The sequence below is a fragment of the Myotis nattereri genome (genome assembly GCF_964212035.1).
Source record: "Myotis nattereri genome assembly, chromosome: 13".
Taxonomy (NCBI): Eukaryota; Metazoa; Chordata; class Mammalia; order Chiroptera; family Vespertilionidae; genus Myotis; species Myotis nattereri.
Window position 1 is genome coordinate 49,785,930 of NC_138088.1, and position 21,861 is coordinate 49,807,790.

At 45.0% G+C, this 21,861-nt stretch overlaps 1 protein-coding gene across 1 annotated transcript in view; it reads left to right on the forward strand.

Moving 5' to 3' along the window:
* Positions 1–21,861, forward strand: part of RBM20 (RNA binding motif protein 20) — a gene marked incomplete at its 5' end in the record, with an annotated part of 174,696 nt that overhangs the window by 102,768 nt on the left and 50,067 nt on the right. The gene's annotated exons all lie outside the window — the stretch shown is intronic.

Consider the following 21,861-nt stretch of genomic DNA (forward strand, 5'->3'; position numbering starts at 1 on the left):
GATTCTACCATCTAAACACAGCAGCCCCTGTTAACATTTTGGTGTGTTCTCCAATAGTATTTTTTTTTTTTTTTACCACCTAAGGTATATTTTGCCTTGTACATGTTTGTAACTATACACGAGGTGTCCCCAAAAACCATATACAGCTGATTCTATTACCTTTTGAAAATGAAATGTATTTTAATAAACACTGCCTTTATAATGATTCAAAGTGTGTATACATTTTTTTGGGGACACCCTGTGTATAATATGTGATTTTGTGCACTGGTTTTTAATTTAACATTAAATAGCAAGTGGATAGTAAGCATCACTCTGGATGGCCATGTGGTAATGCCCTTAAGTTCCTATGTACTTGGCACTTGGGTATTTTGAGCCCCAAGAACTCAGTGTAATTAACCATCACACAGTGAGTTGGTAATGAGGCCAGACACAGCGGAGTGTTCCTTATGCTCACTGGTCCTGAGCCTTTCCCGGCCTGCATCCCTCACACATGGGCTGCATACCCCCTGCCAGGGTGACTCCTTACGTTATAGTGTGTCACCCCTCCCCCACCTTCCACTGAGGATCGCTATGCCACCAGCTTTGGGACAGCTTCCCAGGAATGGAGGCCAGATTATTCCCTTCCATCGTATCACTTCAAGAAACTCAGTGTCATAATAAATAACAGCGTTTGTTTGGGCCTGCTTCTCCCAAACCAAGTGCCCCCCCCCCCAAGTTCCCATCGCCTGGTGTCCATGCCAGCTCTGTGCAGGAGAAGGGATTAGCCAGGGGAAACAGGGGCAGGCTTGATGGCGAGCAGGTGGTCTTGGGCTGTGCTGCTCTGGGAACTGCTGTTGTCGGGTGGATAAATAACGTGGCTCCCACTCCCTCCTCTCTCCCCCTCAGAGTTCTTCCCTCCCATTTGGGACTGGCTTCCTGGGCATGTGTGCACACAGGGCCTCTGCTTAGGAGGGTCCTGTGCTCGGTTTAATGCTCTGCTGTTGCCATCTTGAAATTCTTAATAATTTTTAAATTTTTTACAACCCTGCATTTTCCTTTCGCATGGGGCCCCACAAATTAGCCGGCCTGATTCCATGTGGAACACACTGTACCTGCAGCACTCACCTTGTTACTCTTTTACTTATATGGTGACTCACCCTGCACCCCGGGAGGTGTTTTAGTAGAACAACAAGGTCTTTGGAATCAAACAGACTTTGTTTCCAATGACCACCTACTGACTTTGGGACTTTGGATAACTGATCCAGTCATTTGGAGCCTCAGCGTTCTCATTTGTGAAGTGGGAATAGTGATCTTAATCTTTTAAGACTTGTGAAGATTAAGAGAATGTATGAAAGGGTAGCATACACAAGTGCCTTGTATATCCACACTCAATATTACCTTATGGTCCTCCTTCCCTCCTTGCCTGGCACCGTATACAGTAGGTGCTCAACATGTGCTTATTTTTTCATTTTATTGATTTTTTTTACAGAGAGGAAGGGAGAAGGATTGAGAGTTAGAAACATCGATCAGCTGCCACCTGCACAACCCCTACTGGGGATGTGCCCGCAACCAAGGTACATGCCCTTGACCGGAATCGAACCTGGGACCCTTCAGTCTGCAGGCTGACGCTCTATCCACTGAGCCAAACAGGTTAGGGCTCAACATGTGCTTATTATATTTCAGTTTGTAATGGTTACTTGTGCCTCTTCATTTCCAAGTGGGGCCAGGGTGTGTGTCCTAATCTCTAAGTAAGAGTGAGTACCAGGCCATCAGAGGGGCTCATTCTAGGTACTGACTTTTCTTCTGGGAATCATACTCCGGACCATGTATCAGGACACCTTTTTCTTAATAATTAAGTTCACCACCCGTGTGTCACTCTGTGGAGCTCACGGTAGCACATCCTCACCGGTGCTGACTACACCAGGCACTGGGCTGTTAGACACATCTCTTCTACCATAATTCTAAAGGTAGGCATGGTCTTCACCCCATTTCGTGTGGCTGATTGCAGCTGTCTGGCTTCAGGGCCTGTGTTCTTAACCACTACATACTTCCTTTTTGGGGGTAAGCGATTGCTGAGCCTTAGATATGGGTTTGGGAAGTCCTGGTCAGTGTGGCTCGATTGGAGTATCATCCTGTTCACCAAAAGGCTGCAGGCTCATTTCCCAGTTTGGGCATGAGTGGAAGACAACCAATGGATGTTCCCTTTCACATCGATGTTTCTCTCTCACTCTCTCTCTCCCCCATTACTCTCTCTGTAAAAATCAATGTGTATCCTCTGGTGAGGCTTAAAAAAAAAAAAGAAAAAAGATATGGGTTTGGGAAGATGAGTGTGGAGGAGCACTTTTTAGTAAACTATTATCTTAAAATGTATTTCATTCCCCCACCCCCTTTCCTTTAGCAGTTATGTTGTTCTATGTATCTGCAGTATGGGTCTGTTCTGTTGTGTGTGTTTTTTCTTTTAGATTCCACATATAAGTGAAATTATACAGTATTTGCCTTTCTCTTTCTGACAATGTATTATTGAATTGGTTTGCTAATATTTTGTTGAACATTTTTACATCTATGTTCATCAAGGATATTGGCCTACATTTTCTTATTCTGTGATGTCTTTGTTTTGTTTTGGTGTTAGGGTAATGCTGGCTTCTAGAATGAGTTTGGAAGCATTCCTTCCTCGTCAGTATTTTTTGGAATAGTTTAAGAAGGATAGTTATTAATTTTCCTTTAAATGTTTGCTAGATTCCACCCGTGAAGCTGTCTGGTCCTGAACTTTTTTTTTTTTTTTTGCAGAGTTTTTATTTTTTATTTTTTATTACTGCTTCAATATTGCTAGTAATCAGTCTGTTTATATTTTCTATTTCTTCCTGGTTGAGTGTTAGAAGGTTGTTTGCTTTTAGAAATCTACTCATTTCTTCAGTGTTGTCCTAATTTGTTGGCATATAATTATTCATGGTATTCTTTAACAATTCTTTGTGTTGCTGTGGTGTTGGTTATAACTTCTCTTTCATTTATGATTTTACTTATTGGGCTCTTTCTTCTTTTCTTAACATTTGGCTAAAAGTTTATCAACTTTGTTTATCTTTTCAAAGAACCAGCTCATAGTTTCATTGACCTTTTCTATTTTAATCTCTATTGTGTTCATTTCTGCTCTGATAATTATTATTTCATTCTTTCTGTTTACTTTGGGTTTTGTTTGTTTTTCTTTTTGTGGTTCCTTTGGGTGTAAAGTTAGATTGTTTATTTGGGATTTTTCTGTATGGCAATGAACTTTCCTCTTAGAACTGCTTTTGCCAACTTCCATATATTTTAGAAAGTTGTTTGTTCATTTTGATTTGTCTCTAGGTAGTTTTTAATTTTCTGCTTGAGTTCCTCTTTGACCCATTGGTTGTTAAGTAGCATGTTGTTTAGTTTCTACATATTTGTGTTTTTATTTCAGTTTTCTTTCTATAGTTGAGTTCTAGGTTCACACCATTGTGGTCTTAAGAGATGTATTTCAATCTTAATGTATTTCACTCTTCTTGAATGTATTTATTCCTGAATGTGATCTATCCTGGAGAATGTTCCACATACATATGAAAAAACACACACGTGTATTCTGCAGTTTGGGGATGAAATGTTCTATAAATATCTACTCAGTAGACTGTTATCCTATATCCTAAGCAAGTTCTGAGCATAATGAAATAAGACAGAGCGTGAAGAAGAGCAAAATGTACCATCCATGATTGGAGCTCCACCGTGCACCTTGGGGAAACCTACTAGATCGTGGGAGGGACCCCAGGCCTGAGCAGAAATGCCGCTGCGGCCAGGTTGGCTGGTTCCCATAGGTCAGCATCTGGGACTGGCGCCTTTAGGTGTCTGTGACTGCGTCATGGGCTGAGAGCCAGGTGAGCCTGGGGCAGCCTGTGGGCTGTGACTAAATTAGGAAGAAAGAGTCCTTGGGCTCTCTGGGGAGCATGCTGGGCAGTGGGCCTCTGGTGGAAAGCTGGACGTGGGCGATTAGACAGACACGACTGGCTTTCACCTCAACTTTCCAGTGGTCTGTGGGAGCATCACACACTGAGTCCCAGCAGGAGAGGAGCCTCCTGATACCAGGGAGCCCACCCCCGCCCCACCTCCAAGCATGTGTGTAAAATAGGAGAACCCAGTGAGCTTTAATCCCGAGTCTTTTATCATCTATTCTGGGGAGGCTGTCCCTTGTAAAAACCAGAACCTGCTGGGTAATTTTGAGAGGGGATTATGGTGGAGACTGGGCATCACAGATGAACAGCAGACCTCCGGACAGGACGGGCTGGGTGGTGGCTGCTTCACGTGACCTGTGGACAGCAGGTTTTTATTTAGAAGAATCACGTGAGGGTTTCGTTTGGGGTGACTGTGTTGTCAGGGTTATAGGGTAAGATTTGGGGAGAAGAAGAGGTACACAGAGTAGCAGGCGGGTGGTGGCCCCTGGGAGAAAACTGATCAGGCTCCTAAGTAATTAAACCGTAAATCAGGCCACGCTCATCCCTGGGCCTCTGGGAGGAATTCAGTCGTTCCTCATCGCGCGGGCTGCTCAGTTTTGTTTTTCTTCCTTTCTTCTTTTTTTGCGGGTATCATATTTTCTGCGAGACTTGTGGAAGGGCTTAGTTTCTCAACTGTCGCACTGTTGATACCTTGGGCTGGGTAATTCTTGTTTGTGGGCTCTGTACTGAGCATTGTAGGATTTTAGCAGCAACCCTGACCTCTGCCCAGTAAATGCCAGTAGGAACCTCCAGTTCTGACCAACAAAATGTCTCCATCATTCCCTGGGGTGGGGGGGATCACCCCCAGTTAAGAGCCCCTGCTTAGCGCAGAAGACAGTCCACTTGTCCTGCTGAAAAGTATTGTAGTTACTGCTGGGCGGGTGAAGTGATGGGTGGCCTCACTCCATCTCCTGCTGCTCCGCACACAGAAACGAAGAAAGGGTCACCTGTGCAGGAGGTTTGCTGGTTGGGAGTCAGTTTGTCAGTTAGGGTTGGGGTCTGATGTGGCTACATCCCTAAAGGTCTTTTGGGGGACCTGCAGGACCAAATTGTCACATGTGAAAACCCAGAATGAAAAACAAACAAGTGCCCAGCCCAGCCGGCATGGCTCAGTGGTTGAGCATTGACCTATGAACCAGGAGGTCACGGTTCAATTCCAAGGTCAGGACACATACCTGGGTTGTGGGCTCGATCCCCAGTGTGGGGCGTGCAGGAGGCAGCCGATCAGTGATTCTCATCATTGATGTTTCTATCTCTCTCTCCCTCTCTGAAATCAGTAAAATAAATATTTTATATCTATCTATCTATATATCTCTATCTCTCTCTCTCTCTCTCTCTCTCTCTCTATCTCTATCTCTATCTCTAGCTCTGCCTCTATCTCTATCTCTATCTATCAAGCAAGGAATCAAACAAACAAACTGCCATCACTACCACCACTAACAAAAAGTAGGAAATAAACCAGAACTGGGAGGCTTTGGAATTTTATTAAAAATGGCCACATGATTAGCCCACGTGCTCCCCCTGCAGAAGCATTCTTAAAAGCTGGCCTGGGTGTTGATATGTGAAGAGGCTGAGAACATGTGGCGTAAACACGGACTGATATTGTTTGCCATTTACACGCGGCGTGTGTAATGCGGCAGGAATGGCTCCCGGTGGCATGTGACTCCCCTTCCAGATGGGTATGCAGGGCACTGGGGCTGCTCTTTCTCTTTCTCTCTCCCCCTCGCCTTCATTCCCCCTCCGGTGCCCCTTTCCAGACTCCTGAGGGTTTAAGTGGAGGCCCGTCATGATTGGCACGCAGAGAGCCGGTAGGATGTCATTGGCATTTTCTAGGGAGGCACATGCGCGACACCCAAAATGACCGCGGGCTTCGGTGGCCTCAGGTCAGCGCTCAGGGCCAGGCTCCCTGGTCTTCTTCAGAAAGGTAAGGTTGCATGACGTCATCCTACCTTTCCCCAGCGCAGGGGGGCAACCGGGGGGTTCCTCTTTATTCTCTAGTCCAGGCAGCACTTCTGACCATGTTCTTGGCGCTAAGCATTTGTGCATGAGTGTGCGATTTATGTGTATCCCCACCCCCTCCCGTTTAAAAAAGGAATAACTGATTCCCAGGGTAGCATGTGACTTCAGATAGCTCCCCATGACCCCCGTGGAATCCGCGATCCCAATGTCGGGATCTCTCCATGTTTCTTTTACTCCAGTTACTGAACTCTTTTTTTTTTTAAAGAAAAGTCGGGCGGCCGCAGGAAAACAGATTGCATGACCCCTGGGTCTGAGGGAAGGGAAGGGGACTTTTTCGGAATCCTGAAGTCTTGTGAACAGTAAGAGGGGGGGTCTCTTAAGATTGAGGCGCTTTGTGTTCGTGGCTGGAATGTGTCGATGATGGGAAATGAATGTCAAGGCGCTCGCAGTGTTTCCTATCTCGAGTGCAGAGGCAGAGCCGGGAACCGGGCGGGGAGTGCCGTTAGCATTCACGAGCCGGGATATTTTGCTCAGAAATGCTTGAAAGTTGCTTCTGAGCGCCGCTGGAGGAGCCGTGATCCGCATTTCAGCAACGATTAGATGTCTTTAAATAAAGTTCAATTTCAAAACAAAACTATTTCCAAGTCCCCAAGCAAGCAAGAAAGCGTATAAACGCCTGTTGCGAGGTTCAGGGGACGTATTTGGACTTGGATGTGATGACCCGTGAGCAGGCTCGGCACAACCAAGCCGGCTCACCTCGTTTCTTTAACCGCGGCAATTAAAAGTCGCTTGGACACCTTTGGGAGAGGAACCCTGGTTTTCTGCTTGCAAATGTGTCCAAGCAAACCCACACGCATACACTTGTAAAATGGTGTGTCTGCTGTATTTTCCATCAGGAGGATTTTTTAACCTTAAAAAAAAAAAATCCATTAAAAAAATCCATGATGTCGCTTTGCCATTGGTTTCTGCCTTATGTGCGTTCGAATCTCCTTTTATTTTCTGTGCCAGAAAACTGAAAGGGAGAGAGTTAATATTTTCACACACTCGTTCCCTCCCCCACATGCATAGCCTAACAGCTGCCACATATGATTTTGTGGAATTTGATATTTCAGACGAAATGACTTCCTTATTTTTCAGAGTAATATAATAATCAATTTCCCCACAGAGCCCTGTGGACATGTCAGGCCTGGGCCGCCCCTAATTAGCAATGGATGGGGAAGCCGAGGAAAGTACCCGAGAGCAGGTTTGAGTGGAAAGTCAGCTTGAACCCTTCTTTCTTGCCCCAGCCTGCTTGGATCTGAACCACGGTCGAGTTTATGGTGGATCTGACAGAAATATCTAGAATGGCACATGCAGGTGTGACCTCGGGGCCTGCCCCTCTGGCCGTTGCTGCTTTGCCTGTCCTCTCCTCTCTGCGGTAACTTTCCTATGGTCACGCCACGGCTTTGTAAAATCGAGGCAGGAGCCAGAGGTAACCTGCGTGTAATGTTCTCTGCTTCAGGTGGCACCTGTGTTTTGTTGGCTGTCGTCAGAAAGGTATGTCTTCTTAGGCACCAGAAACTTCCATCCACTTTGGGGGAAATGGAAGCTTTCTCAAATAAATAGTTTCATGGTCTGTTTATAAAGTCCCAACCTCAAGGTTCTCGTGTACTCTAAGGAACTGACAAGAAGTAAACAGTGCCCATCTGCAGCACAAACGCAGAGGCGTGCATACCTCGTATTTCACAGTGAGACACTTAGCATGTTCTGCTGAGGTCTGCCTTCTGTGTGCTTGGAGACAGTCATAAATTCAAGGGAGTCAAACAAGTATTTGTTCAGTGCGTCTGATCTGCCTGGCACTGAGCCAGGAAGCCACTCGGGAATTTCAAAGGTTTTTAGGATGTGGGTGATGTCTTCACGGTGCTTCTAATTTAGAAGGTACGAGAGTCACGCCTGAGCAAACCTCACCTGGCTCTCTGTGGTAGAAACTGTACGCACACTCGGGGAGAAGTCTTGCCACGAAAAGTATGTGTTGAACTGTGCGGATGATGCGTCAACATCGCTTAGAAATAGTTGGTTGCCCACTGTGTCTGTGACCCGTTGTGGGCGAGTGAAAACGTCAGTGTTTATTCTTCACTATAATTTAAGACAAATGGCCATGCCGTTAGGAATGACAGAAATGGCTTGTGGGGTTTAAAGTAATGAAGAACAGATTGATTTTATTCCTTTATAGATTAGTAGTCTCAGACTAAACTTTACAATAATCCTGGAGAGCTAGTATTAAAAATCCCAGTGCCCGAGGTGAATTAGAATCTCTGGAGATGTGGCCCAAGCATCCATTTTTTTAAAAAAACACCCCAAGTAATTGCAGGGCCATCGAGTTTGTAATCTAATGATAGAGATGATTTTATTTGCAGATGTTCTAGTCTATGGTGAATTTGGATTTTTTTCGTAATCATGATGTCGCTCGACTGAAGAATTTTGGGCATTCTGGAATCTGACCCTTCTGTTCTCTGCGTTAGTGAACGCAGTGTGAATGGAGTTATGCTTTTCTCCCGCTCAGCAAACCTGATAACATGATGCTGAGCGGATCAATTAACTAAGTTATCTGAGGTTTTGTGAACTTAAGTGTTTTTAATCACAGGAGACCAAATGTTGAACATGGCAATTGAGTCTTTTTTAAAAAAATTTATTTGTTGATTTGAGAGAGACATCAATTTGTTGTTCCACTTATTTATGCATTCATTGGTCAATTCTGGTATGCGCCCTGACTGGGGATCGAACCTGGCACCTTGGCATACTGGGACAATATTCTAACCAACTGAGCTACCCGGCCAAGGTAGCGATTGAGTCTTTTTTAAAGAAAGGTAGGTATAAGCGTGATCATGTGTACCCCCCGAAGTTATTTTTGCAGTGTTTAAAACCCCCATGGAAAAAGAAAGCCCCTTCTTGTTTTTTGGTGCCTAAAGAAACATACCTAATGAGGCACTTCGGCTATTTCTTTCCCTAAATCTTCATGGATAGGGTTAAGAGAGCTTATCTTTGTGCTGAGCGGCCTGCCCACGCGATCAGGGATAGAAGAAATTAAATTAGTTCATGCTGGCTGGCTCATTCAAGGCAGAGGTGGCTCATTAAATATATAATAGTTAACAAATTTCTTATAACTCACCATAGATTCTTAAAGTTGGAAAGTAGGTTCAGTGGCTCTCAAAGGGCAGCGTCATTATCACCTGGACATGTCAGAAATGCAAATTCTGAGGCCTCAACTCAGACCTCCTGAGAAAGAAGCGGGGAGTGAGTCTAGCATCTGTGTTTTAAGGTGCTCTCTGGATGCCCACCAAAGTTTAAAAATCACTGCTCTGGTAGCAACTTGTCATTTTACAGACAGGCCTGCTAACTGGAGGTTAAGTGCCTATCTCTTAAGTCACCCAGGACTAGAGGAGTAGTAGAGACTAGAAGTCAGATCGCTCAGTGTAAAATCGATCTCTGCACCGTGGCCAGATCACCCTAACTTTTCCATGAGTCATAAATAACAGCTTTAGGGAAACACCCACCATCCTAAAATCATAAGGCATAAAGGAACCTTAAATGTCTCGTCTGACCCTCCCATTTTACAGATGAGAAAACTAAGTTCTACAAGATAAAGTGAGTACAATAAGATGTAGAGTATTGGTGGTAGAGCCTGGTTAAGAAGTGGGTCTACTTACAACCCAAGCAGTGGCTCCCCCAACCCCCAAGGTCCCCCACACCCTCCACTGCCTCTTCACTTTCATATGGACTCCATTTAGCTTAAACCATGTTGGTTAAAATGTCCAGGTTAACAGGCAACTCTAGGAAAAGACCAGCTATTTTAATTGAGAATTTTAATTCTTTAAAATTAATCTAAAACTATATTTTTGATTTAAAATTGGCTTTTAAATCAAATGAATTTTATAACACTTACCAGAAAAATTTCAGTGTTATAAATGACTAAAAAGAAAGTTTAGAGAACATAGGGACCATTTATTCTTGAGCATATGTTTCATCTCAGAATCGTGTGGATTAGACACTTATATCTCCTCAGATCACACACTGAAATTACATTTTCTTCAGATTTAGTTAAAAGGAGAACTGTGGCAACAAGTCTGTTTGTTGAATATTTTAGGATTTTATATTTGATGTGGTTGGTGGTATTTACATAATATCAACAGTGTTCAAAGACTGAATCTAATCCACATTCGCTGCAGAACTTCATCTTCAAAGCCTTGAGCAGCACACATGGAACATTTGCTCCAGAAAACAGATTGAGAATGTGATACACAACTACTGTCTCACACACATACACATGGGTCAGGTGTATACATGTATAGAAATGCTTATAGATTCTACACACCTACCATGTGCCAGGCACTGTGACATGAAACGGGACATACAATTCCTGCCTTCAAAATGGTGATGGGGCAGTAAGGAGGAGAGATGCGTAACTGGATACACAATTATGATAGAGAGTGGTAGGAGTTAGAAGAAAATGTAATTGAGGCTAATGGCACAGCAGAGCTTTATGGGGGATCATAGAAGGAGCACCAGCACACACTTGATGGATGTAGGAGCCAGGGAAGTCCGCCTGGAAGAGGTGACATCCAACTACATGTTGAAGGATAGTTACCTGCGTGAGGAGAAGGGAGAAGATTGTCCTGGAGAAGGACCTGTATGTGCAAAGGCGTTGATATTTGCATATACTGCCCTTCACAGGGGAAGTGTTGGTCTGTAACCATGAATGTTTGGCTTCTTAGAGAAAGTTGTGCAGCAGTTTTAAAATATGTATTTCAGACAGCTTGTTTCTCCATCTCAGAAGGCTCCCATGTTCCCCAGAAAAGTTTGTCGGTTGCAAGGTTACCATATGTTATGTGACTGAGTCAGGAAATATCTCTTCTAACCCTAGAAGTCAAACCAACTTCCTGGATTTTAGCCTGCATAAAACCAGTGGAATTCTACCCAACATGAATTTCCTGAAGAAGGGTGTGTCAGACAAACCAACTCCAGCCCCGAATGGATTCGAGCTGCTTTTTACTGTGAAAGACGGGCCTGTCTCTGGAATGTCTTTGTAGAGGAGAAAGTCTCATAACGAGGCACTTTTGGTATTTCTTCCCCGAAATCTTCATGGATAGAGTTAAGAGAGCTTCTTAACTTGTGCTGAACGGCCTGCCCTAGTGATTAGGGATAGAAGAAATTAAATTAGTTCATGCTGGCTGGTCAGCAACACATACATCTGAACCTAGCCATATACTAGTATATGAAACAATGTTTTCTTTAGAAGCATTCCCAGGAGCTTGAAATAAAGTTAATTTGTGACTAATAATTATTATCATTATCAGCCATCATCATGCTTTGCAGAGCATCTGCCCGCCATGTTAGATGTTTAGAACAACTACGGGGGCAGATGTTATTATCTCCATTTGACAGATAAGGAAATTAAACCTTAGAGTCCTCAGACTTCAAAGGTGGATCAGATCTTGGCAATCCTTTTATATACAGCTTTCTCATTTTACAAAAAAAAAGGGGGCGGGGGAGGGGGTTGACTGACCTGCAATCGCACAGGGAGTGAATAGTGGCTGTAAGACCAGGCCTGGGTCTCCTGATTTCTAACTGGCTCACTAATATTTTGCTCCGTCACACTGTCTTGATATTCAATGGTTAAGGGAAACTTAGAATATGCATTTGTTTCTTTAGGAGAAATATTGTTGAAACCATTCCTACCTGCTCTTTTATGAAACATGCATATATAAAAGTCTCTTATTTTTATACTTTTTCTGTAAATAGATAGATACAAATAGACAGACAGATATATACATATATACAAACACACCACACCCAGATGACACTGGGAAGATGGGGGTGGAATTGGACCAGGCAGAGGCCCAAAGGGAACTTTATTTGTATAATTATTATATTTTTATTAAAAATATCTGAGGCAGCCCAGCTGGCATGGTTCATAGGTTGAGCATTAACCTATGAACCAGGAGGTCATGGTTTGATTCCCGGTCAGGGCATATGCCCGGATTGTGGGCTCCATTCCCAGTGTGGGGTGTGCAGGAGGCAGCCGATCAGTGATTCTCTCTCATCATTGATGTTTCTATCTCTCTCTTCTTCTCCCTTCCTCTCTGAAACCAATAAAAATATATTTTAGAAAAAAAAATCTGAGGCAAAATGACCCTAACTGTATGTAGCATTTATAAATTTGGGATCATGGGTAATGAGTTCATAAGTATATGTTATATTCTTCATATTTTTGTAGTTAAAAAAACAAAACAAATATGAGCATTAAAAACAATTACTACTTATAATACCATCATTTTATAAAACAAAGGATATTTTAAAGAAAAAAAATGGTACAGAAGAAAAGCAGACACAAAAAGTCCTAATCTATGGTTCTTGGTGGTAAGTTGACATTAATTCTCACTTTGCTTTAAGTCTTTCCTATATGACACTAGCAGAATGTATATTATTTTCTTTGTATTTGCTGCATTGCCCATTCTGTTTTTCTCTTTATTATTGAGTTCAGAGAGGGAGGGAGAGAGAGAGAGAAACATCAATGATGAGAGAGAATCATTGATTGCTTGCCTCCTGCATGCCTCCTACTGGGAATTGAGTCCGAAACTCAGGCATGTGCCCTGACTGGGAATTGAACCATGACCTCCTGGTTCATAGGTCAAAGCTCAACCACTGAACCACATTAGCTGAGCTATTCATTCTGTTTTGTACATTTTGAGCCCTTCTCATATCGTCAGCAGGAAGGCAAGTCCTCTCTTGTCAGTTATAAAACTGCAAGCTGTCCCTTTGTGAGTATAGGTCTCTTGGCTCTGAGAATCTTATTCTGCCTGATGAAAGTGGTTCAGAGTATAAGGGACCACCGGAGTATAATGGTGATTTGATATCAAATGTGTTATTTAAATCATGCCCTGGATGTGTTAACTAAACTTACTGTGGTAGTCATTTCACAATATACACATATATCAAATCATTACATTGTACACCTTAAATGTATACGATGTTATATGTCAATTATAGCTCCATAAAGCTGGGAAAAAAATTTAAAACCACTGTGACAAGCTGGGAGAAAAAAACACAGAATAAAGGAAAAAGCTTTATAATTTAGTACTTTCGAACAAACCCAAAACAAAACAAAACAAAACAAATCACACCCATGGAAGTAGGGCCAGGAATGTGGCTTCAGAAGCTCCTTTAATGAACCCATAACAGAGGACAGAACATTAGTCTTACAGTCAAAAGACCCTCGTTCAAATCCTTTATTCACTGGATGCCCTCAGGTGGTTCATCCGACCTTTCTTGGTCTCAGTCTTCTTAATATAAACTAGAAATGGTCGTATCTGATGAAGGTACCCATATGGTTGTCCGGGTGATCAGAGAGCTAATGAGGTAAAAACACTTATTAACACTCCAACTGAAAGACATGAAACAAAAGAGAGGTGATGAGATTACCATGCTGTTATGAATCACGCCAAGAGGTGTCATGGTGATATGAATCATCATTTGGTAATATCACAGCTGAAGCCCAAATGTAGGCTAACACCAGCATTGACCCAGTAATCTCAATTAGTCACAGGGGCCTAGCTAGTGATAATCCATAGCCCTATTGTTACCAAGAAGACAGCACTAACCAGAAAGTGTGCAATTTCACTCTGCTCCCCGAAAAGGAGAAAATTTGCTGATGAACATTGATGGGGGTGGCCCACCGTAGTAGCTCCATGAGCCCCAGGAATGAGGAGAGTTGGGTTCCAGACCCTCCTCCTCTCCTCTGTCTAGAGGTGTGACTTGGTTTGATTCACATATTATGTCTACTTCATTGGGCTTCTCTTTTCTTCTCTGTAAATGGAGTGGGTTAAACTAAATGATCTCTAAGGCCTCTTCTTGATCTCACATTTGTGGTAATGAGCTAGAGTTTACACTTTAGCCCCAATAGTACTGTACTATCATCATTGTCCTCTTGTACCCTGGCATTTAGGGACTGTTCCCTGTGGATCGCGTCGAGTCCTGACCTCGAGTCTAAGAGGGTTAAGTAGAGTGGAGAACTTATGATGTGAAGTTCAGCTCCCAGGAGGCGACAGAAAGGGCAGGACTCAGCAAAGACTTGACCCTGATTGCACTTCATTTGATTTGGCCATGTTATGAAGGTGTGACCGAACCTGGAAAACACTCTCTGGCCAGGTTCTGAGCCCTCTCACCTGGATTATATTTTATGTTCTAACACATAATAAAAATGGCATGTCCATTGCTTGGCCTGGACAGGGTCCTGTGTTGAACTGGAAGTGAATTTAAATTCCTGATTGGTTATCTTGGAAGATCTTGTGCCCAGCCAGACCTTGAACCACGCTGGGCTGCGGTTCTTGGCTTTTGCTTCTGGCTGGCTGACCATCACAGGGGACATTCACACCATGGAACTTCGGCTGTGTCTTCATTATTCCACAGCCCTTTCAGTCTCCTGTTGATTACGTATCCCATTACCAAGCAACTCATAACTCTCTCTTCCCTCCAAGTCCCAGTCCCCAGCCTGCTCCCTCCTCTCTCAACAGATGTCCATCCTTGTTTTTTACTTCTCTTCTCTCCATATTCACATCTCCTTGTGTTTTCTGCCATCTCCCTCGGTCACTCGCCATCTGCTCTGATGATGACAGTGATGCCGATGATGGTGGTAGTGATAGTAGTGCTGGTGGTAATGATAAGGGTGAGAAGACAGTTGTTGTAGCAGTTGCTGCTGCGTTTGTTTAGTGAATGCTTACGGTGTGCTAGGGACTGTGTGGAACAATTTATTGCACCCTATCATTTAACTCGGAACAAACCTATACCTTAGGTATAGCCACCCCGGCTTTAGCAATGAGGATTCCGAGGCTCAGAGAGGCTAAGTATTTGCCCACAGTCCCCAGCTTACAAGTGGTGAACTGGAATTCACACCCAAGTGGATGCTAACTCTGAAACCTGAGCTCCTTTCCATCCCCACTCCCCCATCCCCATCTGCAAGGTGTCTCAGTAGATTAGAAATTACCCCCTTGAGAAGATCAAGACGTTATGTACCCAGCTCACAAGAGCACCTGTGTGGCCAGGACTGGATCTCTGAATGTGCAAGATGTTGCATATGCCCTGGCCAATGTTGCTAAGTGGTCAGTGTTGGCCTGTGTGCTGGAGAGTCACGAGTTCGATTCCTGGTCAAGGGCATGTACCTGGCTTGCAGGTTTGATCCCTGCCCCTGATTGGAGCGTGTGCGGGAGACAACCAATCGGTGCCCCTCTCACATCAATGTTTCTCTCTCTCGCTGAAACAATAAATAGGAAAAACATCCTCACTCCTTGAGTGAGGATTAAAAAGAATGTTGCTGCCTAGCCCACACCCCATGCATACCCTGGTCTTGTAACCACCATACGGGGCTCTGCCCAGGGTGGAGGAGCATTCTGTTCCCCAACCTCCAGGAAGCAGGTCTCTCTGGTCAGTGGACACTCACCAAAGTGATTGCCCCAGTTCCCCCTGCAGTGACCCTTTAGGTCCTCACAGTGGTTCCCTCTTCAGAAGAAGCTGGCGATGACAGACTATACTTGAATCATCATGGGGCCGTGGAGGAAAAACATCTGAATTTAATGCAGATGGTTCTAGTAGGTTGGCTTTCTTTTTACATTATTACTTTTATTAACAAATAAAGGAAATGCCTTGGTTTGTGTACAGAAAAGCCCAAGCAGGTCCAGGGCAAGTGTCTCAAGGTGTCCCTGTGAGGTCACCAGGAGCTGCCTGCCCAGCTCCAGGCTGGGGTCTTGGGTTGGCTTGACTTTCAAGCAGGCTCTCCTTACGTGGTGGCTCAAATTCAACCAGCATAGCAACCCAGGCATGACGGAGGGTGTCTCTCTCCTGATAACACCAACAAAATTTCAAGGAGTGTCCATCGCTGAGCCAGTCACGGTGGCCAGGGGGCTCTGTCACATGGGATGGGGATCACTATTCCCATTTTACAGATGAGAAAATTTAGCAACTTTCTCCCATCACATAACCAGTAACTGGCAGGTGGGAGCCCAGGTCTCGGACCACAGTTCACCCCCCTGCTGCCTTTCACTAACAGCCGGTTCATCTTTGCATCTGCAGATGGGTTACTGAGCCCAGGACATTTGCAAGCCTTTGTTCCTTTTGTTTTGTTTGTTACATCTCTCTGAACAGTCTGAGGCTTGTACCACTTCCTCCTGGGCCTTGCTGTTTTGTGCTTACCTCCGAAGGACTATCCATCACTCTCTGTGTTGGTCTGTCTCCTCTTGGGAAGGTACCTCTTTCTCCATCACTGTGTCCCTACCACTTGGCAACTTCGCCCGGCACATTGTAGATGCTCAGTCCTCGTGGGCTGAATGGACCAATTCATGAACGCCCGATGGAGTCTGTACAGAGCAGAGGCCCCGGGTCCCGCCTGTGTCTTGGGTGCTCTGCCTTCCTTTCAGAATAGGATGAATCACATCGCAAAACGCTAGGTGAATTTCTAGCACCCCGACTCCCTGCCTCACTCCCTATGCCCCTCTACACACCCATCACTGCCTCCTGCTTGGGACCCGGAATAAAATATAGAAGAGCTTTGGGATGAATAATGAGCCTTGCCATGCGGGGACAGCTGTTGCGCTCTGCTGGTGGAGACAATATGTTGCACATCCTTTTGGCACTGTGGGATTAAACCATTAGAAACAGTTTGCATCTGGATGTTCTAAATCTCCCCGCATTATAAAGGCAACACTTTCTCCTTTATGTTATATTTTATGTTTAAAACCATGGAGAGAGGTTCTGTTTTAATTCAAAACAAAACAAGAAAACCTTTCTAAGTGAGCAGGCAACCAACGTTTTCAATGTAATGATGCACTGTGAATTCTTAGTGGCTCAGAAAGGAACCGTCAGCCCTGGAGGCAGTGAGCCCCGTGGAGGCCTGGGTGAATCAGAGAGGCTGTGCTGTGATAGGGGCCAGCCCTCCCGGTGGAGGCGTGGTGGCTTTTCCAGCTCTGCACAAGTAACTCTCTGTCCTTCGAGGTTTGACTCTATGACAGCAAACCGAGCCACTGCACAGGTTTAGAAGACAGGATGGAGCAGGGGCATGGAACTTTGTCTCCCACCCGCTCCCCAGACACGGGACACCCCTACTGTCACCTCTGGAGTTTACAGGGGCTCAGAGGGGCCGAATCTTTGCATCTCCCCAGGGTTCAGCGAGTGCCTTGCATATCACAGGTACTCGGTACTTCTCTGAACAGCGGGAGGGCTACAGATATGGATGGGTGGAAATGATAAGTTGGCTATGAAATAGATAGTACTGGGCTTAGTTAAGGCTATTTTGTCAGGTGCTAAAAGCTGGTTTGAATGATCTGAGTTCTCATTCAGGTTGTACTGCTACCCAGCTGTGAGCAAGTCATTTTCTCTCTTTGTTCATGAAGGGGCTGGATGAGTCAATCCCTAAGGATCTGCGAGTCCAAGCTCTCCCAGATTCCCATTGCTTGGCTGGGTAGGAAAGTTGACTTTGAGAAGGAAGGGACCTCTGGGTTTTTCTGGATCTTGGCTGAGTTCCCAGAGGGCCTTCAGACACCTGGTGAGATGACCTGTGCTTGTCCAGGACCGCTGGGAACATGAGTTCATGCCAGCAAGATCCAGCCAGTGTCCTGAATGGAAGCCTCTTCTATGTATAATTTTCTTGATGGATTGCATGAGCTTCCTATTTGCTTCCATAACATATTACCACAAATGTACAAATTTCTCATCTTACAGTTCTGGAGGTCAGAAGTACAAAATCCACCTCACTAGGCCAAAGTCAAGGTGTCACCAGGGCTGATTTCTTCTGGAGGCTCTAGGGGAAATTTGTTTCCTTTTTCAATTTCTAAAGGCCTCCTGTATTTTCTTGGCTCATGGCCCCTCCCTCCATCGTCAAAGCCAGCATTGTGTCTCCTCTCCTCCCTGACCTCTGCTTCCATCCTAATAGCATCTCTTCCTGACTCTGGTCCTCCTGCCGCTGTTTTTTAAGGACTCTTGTGCATACATCGGGCCCACCAGGACAGTCTCTCCATCTCATGCTCCTTCATTTAACCACGTTGGCAAAGTCCACCTACCACGGAAGGTGACATTGCATAGGTTCTGGGGATTAGGATGTGGCTATCTTTGGGGGCCATTATTCAGCCTACCACAGGGATTATCCATCAGTTTCAAAACCTAGACATGGACAGGGAGAAGGGTGTATTGGGGCCCCTGCTTTGGAATGGGGAATTGTAGACCATCCCCATCTGTTTAAGCTGTATACAACAGCCAAACCCATTTGCTTTCTGGGTATCTTTAGATTCTGCTTTTTGAATTATATGAGGGCCTTTATCCACAAAATATACACTCTTCTTTTAAAAGCTAAATTGATACACTTTATTTATTGATTATTACTGTTTTTCATAGCAGCACAATTCACCATAGCTAAGATCTGGAAACAGCCTAAGTGTCCATCAGTAGATGAATGGATTAGAAAACTGTGGTACATCTACACGATGGAATACTATGCTGCTCTAAAAAGGAAGGAACTCTTACCATTTGCAACGTCATGGATGGAACTGGAGAGCATTATGCTAAGTGAAATAAGCCAGTCAATGAAGAAAAAATACCACATGATCTCACTCATTCATGGATAATAGAGACCATTATAAACTTTTGAACAATAATAGATACAGAGGCAGAGCTGCCTCAAACAGATTGTCAAACTGCAGTGGGAAGGCCGGGGAGGGTTGGGTGGCAGGAGGTAGGGGGGTAAGAGATCAACTAAAGGACTTGTATGCATGCGTATAAGCATAACCAATGGACATAAGACACTGGGGGATAGGGGAGGCTGGGGGACTGTCTAGGGCGGGGGGATAAAATGGACACATATGTAATACCCTTTGTAATACTTTAAGCAATTAAAAAAAAAACAAAAAAAAAACAAACAAAAACATATTTTTATTGATTTCAGAGAGGAAGGGAAAGAGAGAGAGAGAGAGAGAGAGAGAGAGAGAGAGAGAGAGAGAGAGAGAGAGAGAAACATCAATGATGAGAGAGAATCATTGACTGGCTGCCTTCTGCACACCGCTCACTGGGGATCAAGCCCGCAACCCAGGCATGTGCCCCTGACCGGAATCGAACCCGGGACCCCTCAGCCCACAGGCCGACGCTTTATCCACTTAGCCAAACCTGCTAGGGTGAAAGGTACACTCTTAAAAGAGGTGTCCACATCTTCTTACAGTCACCAGGTTCTGATGAGCCATGTCCATTATCTTCCTTCTCCATTCTGTTCACGGCTGTTGCTGAGTATCCACCAAGTGCAAGGCAGCGTGCCGGGGAAATCGACAGTCTCCCAGACATGCTCCTTTCCCTCACAGAGCTTCAGTCTAGTGGAAGCAAAAAGGCACATATGCAGTTATGTTGAACACAAGGCAGGATGTGCTAAGTGACATCAGAGCAAGGAAACGAGGGAGTGGGGAAACAGGAAGGTGCTATCACTGCTAGCCCCGAGGGTGTCAGATCAGATGCCCCAATTTTTTGGTCAAAAATATGATTGCTAGAAGCCCCTGAATTTTAGGACTTTTAAAAGATAGGATGATTGGTCTTCCTCTTCCTCTTAGGGTCCTTGGTTCAAAAGAGGTATCTAGCTCTGGTGACTTATGTGAAATCACTTCTACTCAAGGTTGAGTAAAGTTGGGGACAGTAAGAATTTTCTAGGCAAAGCAGGAGTTGAGAAGAAAATGATCTTATTCATGTTGGATCTGAATGGGTGACCTTCTGCAACCTGGGCTGTACTCGGAGCCGCACCTGCTTCCCTGGCTGACCTGCGGACACCAGGAGGCTGGCTTTCCTGGTTAGAAGGGCAGCAATTCCCCACGCGTCCTCTTAGGGGTGAAGGGGACTCTCCAGCCAGAGCTCCCACCAGCCCAGGACGCAGTTTTAGAAAATACAGCTGACTTCTCCTGGAAAAACAAAACCAACCTCTTCTTACTCTGGTCATGTAAACCAAGTTGGCACCTCATTATCGCCTTGTTAGCAAGGACAGGCTGCTTTGAGGACAAACCTGGTAGGAAGGGCTGGCTCCCTGTGGGCAGGGTTTTGCATTAAGCTTAATTGCTTTTCTAAAGCTCAGCCACTTAGTACTGCACCCGCAGAAATCTATCATCAGACTCTTGACCATCCTCCTCTTCCTTTCCTATTCTCGCCTCCCCACCTCCACCATGACCTGTGCCTGGGCCCCCCTGGGGCTGCCAAGGCTCTGCTGCAGCCAGCACCCCCTAAGAGGAGCAAAGGTCTGTGACCACCTTTCACCTGGAACCCCCAGCCTTCCAAAACCCTAAAATGTAGCCAGCTCTTCTGCCCTTGGAGCACAGCAGGGCTGCTGGCTGGGTGAAGGTGGGATCTCTTTAATGACTTGATTTCTCACAGGATGGGAAACAGTAACTCAGGGTCATTTTTATCTGGCTTCGACATGTGTTTTTTACATGCATTTGAACACGGGTGTGCCTGGTCTTCTGAGAACTCACTTCAAACAAAACAGCGAGGCAGCCCACGAGACACTCAGAGGGCTGAGAGGCTGCACGCCTAACCGCCACCCTTGTTCTTCTTTTCAAAGCCTGGCTGGCGGTGGAATCCCACATCTGTATTCACTCACCGTGAGTCCTTGCAAGCAAGGCCACCTAATCTCTCTGAGCATTAGGTTCTTTCCCTGCATAATTGAGACACCTCAAATGAGATAACGCAGCCTTGCTAAGCACTGGTCCCACAGAAGCATTGCGATCAACGTGAGACTCTCTCCTGTTTACCTTCTTCCCATGACCTACACACACACACACACACACACACACACACACACACACCCCTCACCATTTTCTTAGACCAACCCAAGCAGAAGCTTGCTTTCTTCCAAGTGTCTCCAAAATGGGAGAGATGATGTAACGTGCCACACACTTTCCATGTTGCCCCTTTATTCCTGAACCATGCCCACCCCCAGCTTCTCTCCTTTGTTTCATTGTGGTTAGACTTTTACTGTACAGAACGTGTGACAGTGGAAACCTTGTCTGAAGTGTTGCAGCTTTGTAGCTTCTACGCCACACTTATTTATATAAGCATGCAGAATCTACAGCTTGGGTTGTCCATGTTAATCCCAGCTTCAAATGCACAGTCCCATTCTTCCCTTTCAAATGTCCTGGGAATTCCAGTTCATCAACACCCCAAACATATTTCCCTATTACACCCACTCCCCAGAAGAGGTGTTTAGCCCTGGCCGGTGTGACTCAGTTGGTTGAGCTTTGTCCCATGTACCAAAAGGTTGCTGGTTTGAATCTGGGTCAGGGCACATGCCCAGGTTAATCGGGCATGCAGGAGGTAGCTGATCAATGTCTTTCTTTTATCAGTGTTTCTCTCTCCCTCTCCCTTCTCTCTCTGAAATCAATAAAAAAAAGGGGGGGTGTTTAAGACACAAGAAATATGGTCTCACAAAAGAGCCCTGATTGCGGTAACCAGATATCCCAGACTTTCTGGGAAAGGCTGTCCCCTTATGCATCCTGGTTTTTGGTCCAGAAAGCACCGTAACCACAGCAAAGGTCACATGGAAGGCACAGGTTCAGACAGAACAGCCCTGTAGTAAGAGTCTGTGCGAGCCCACCACTGCCTACGACCTCAACTTCAGATTCTTCTCTTGTAAATGTTTGGTTATTCTTTGTGCTGGTTGGGCTTGAGCGTGGGCTGAAGGGAGCATGATTCTTGCTGCATTTGGATGTGAAATAAGAACAAGGATGAAAATGTGTTTGGCGCAAGTACACACCTCTCATTCTGTCTGTGATTTTGAAGCCTGTTTTTTTTTTTTCAGTTAACATTAGAGTACATGGATTTTCTCAGGTCACTATTTTTTTTTTTTTTTTGGCCGGGGGTGGGGGGTGGGGGTGGGGGGAGGGGG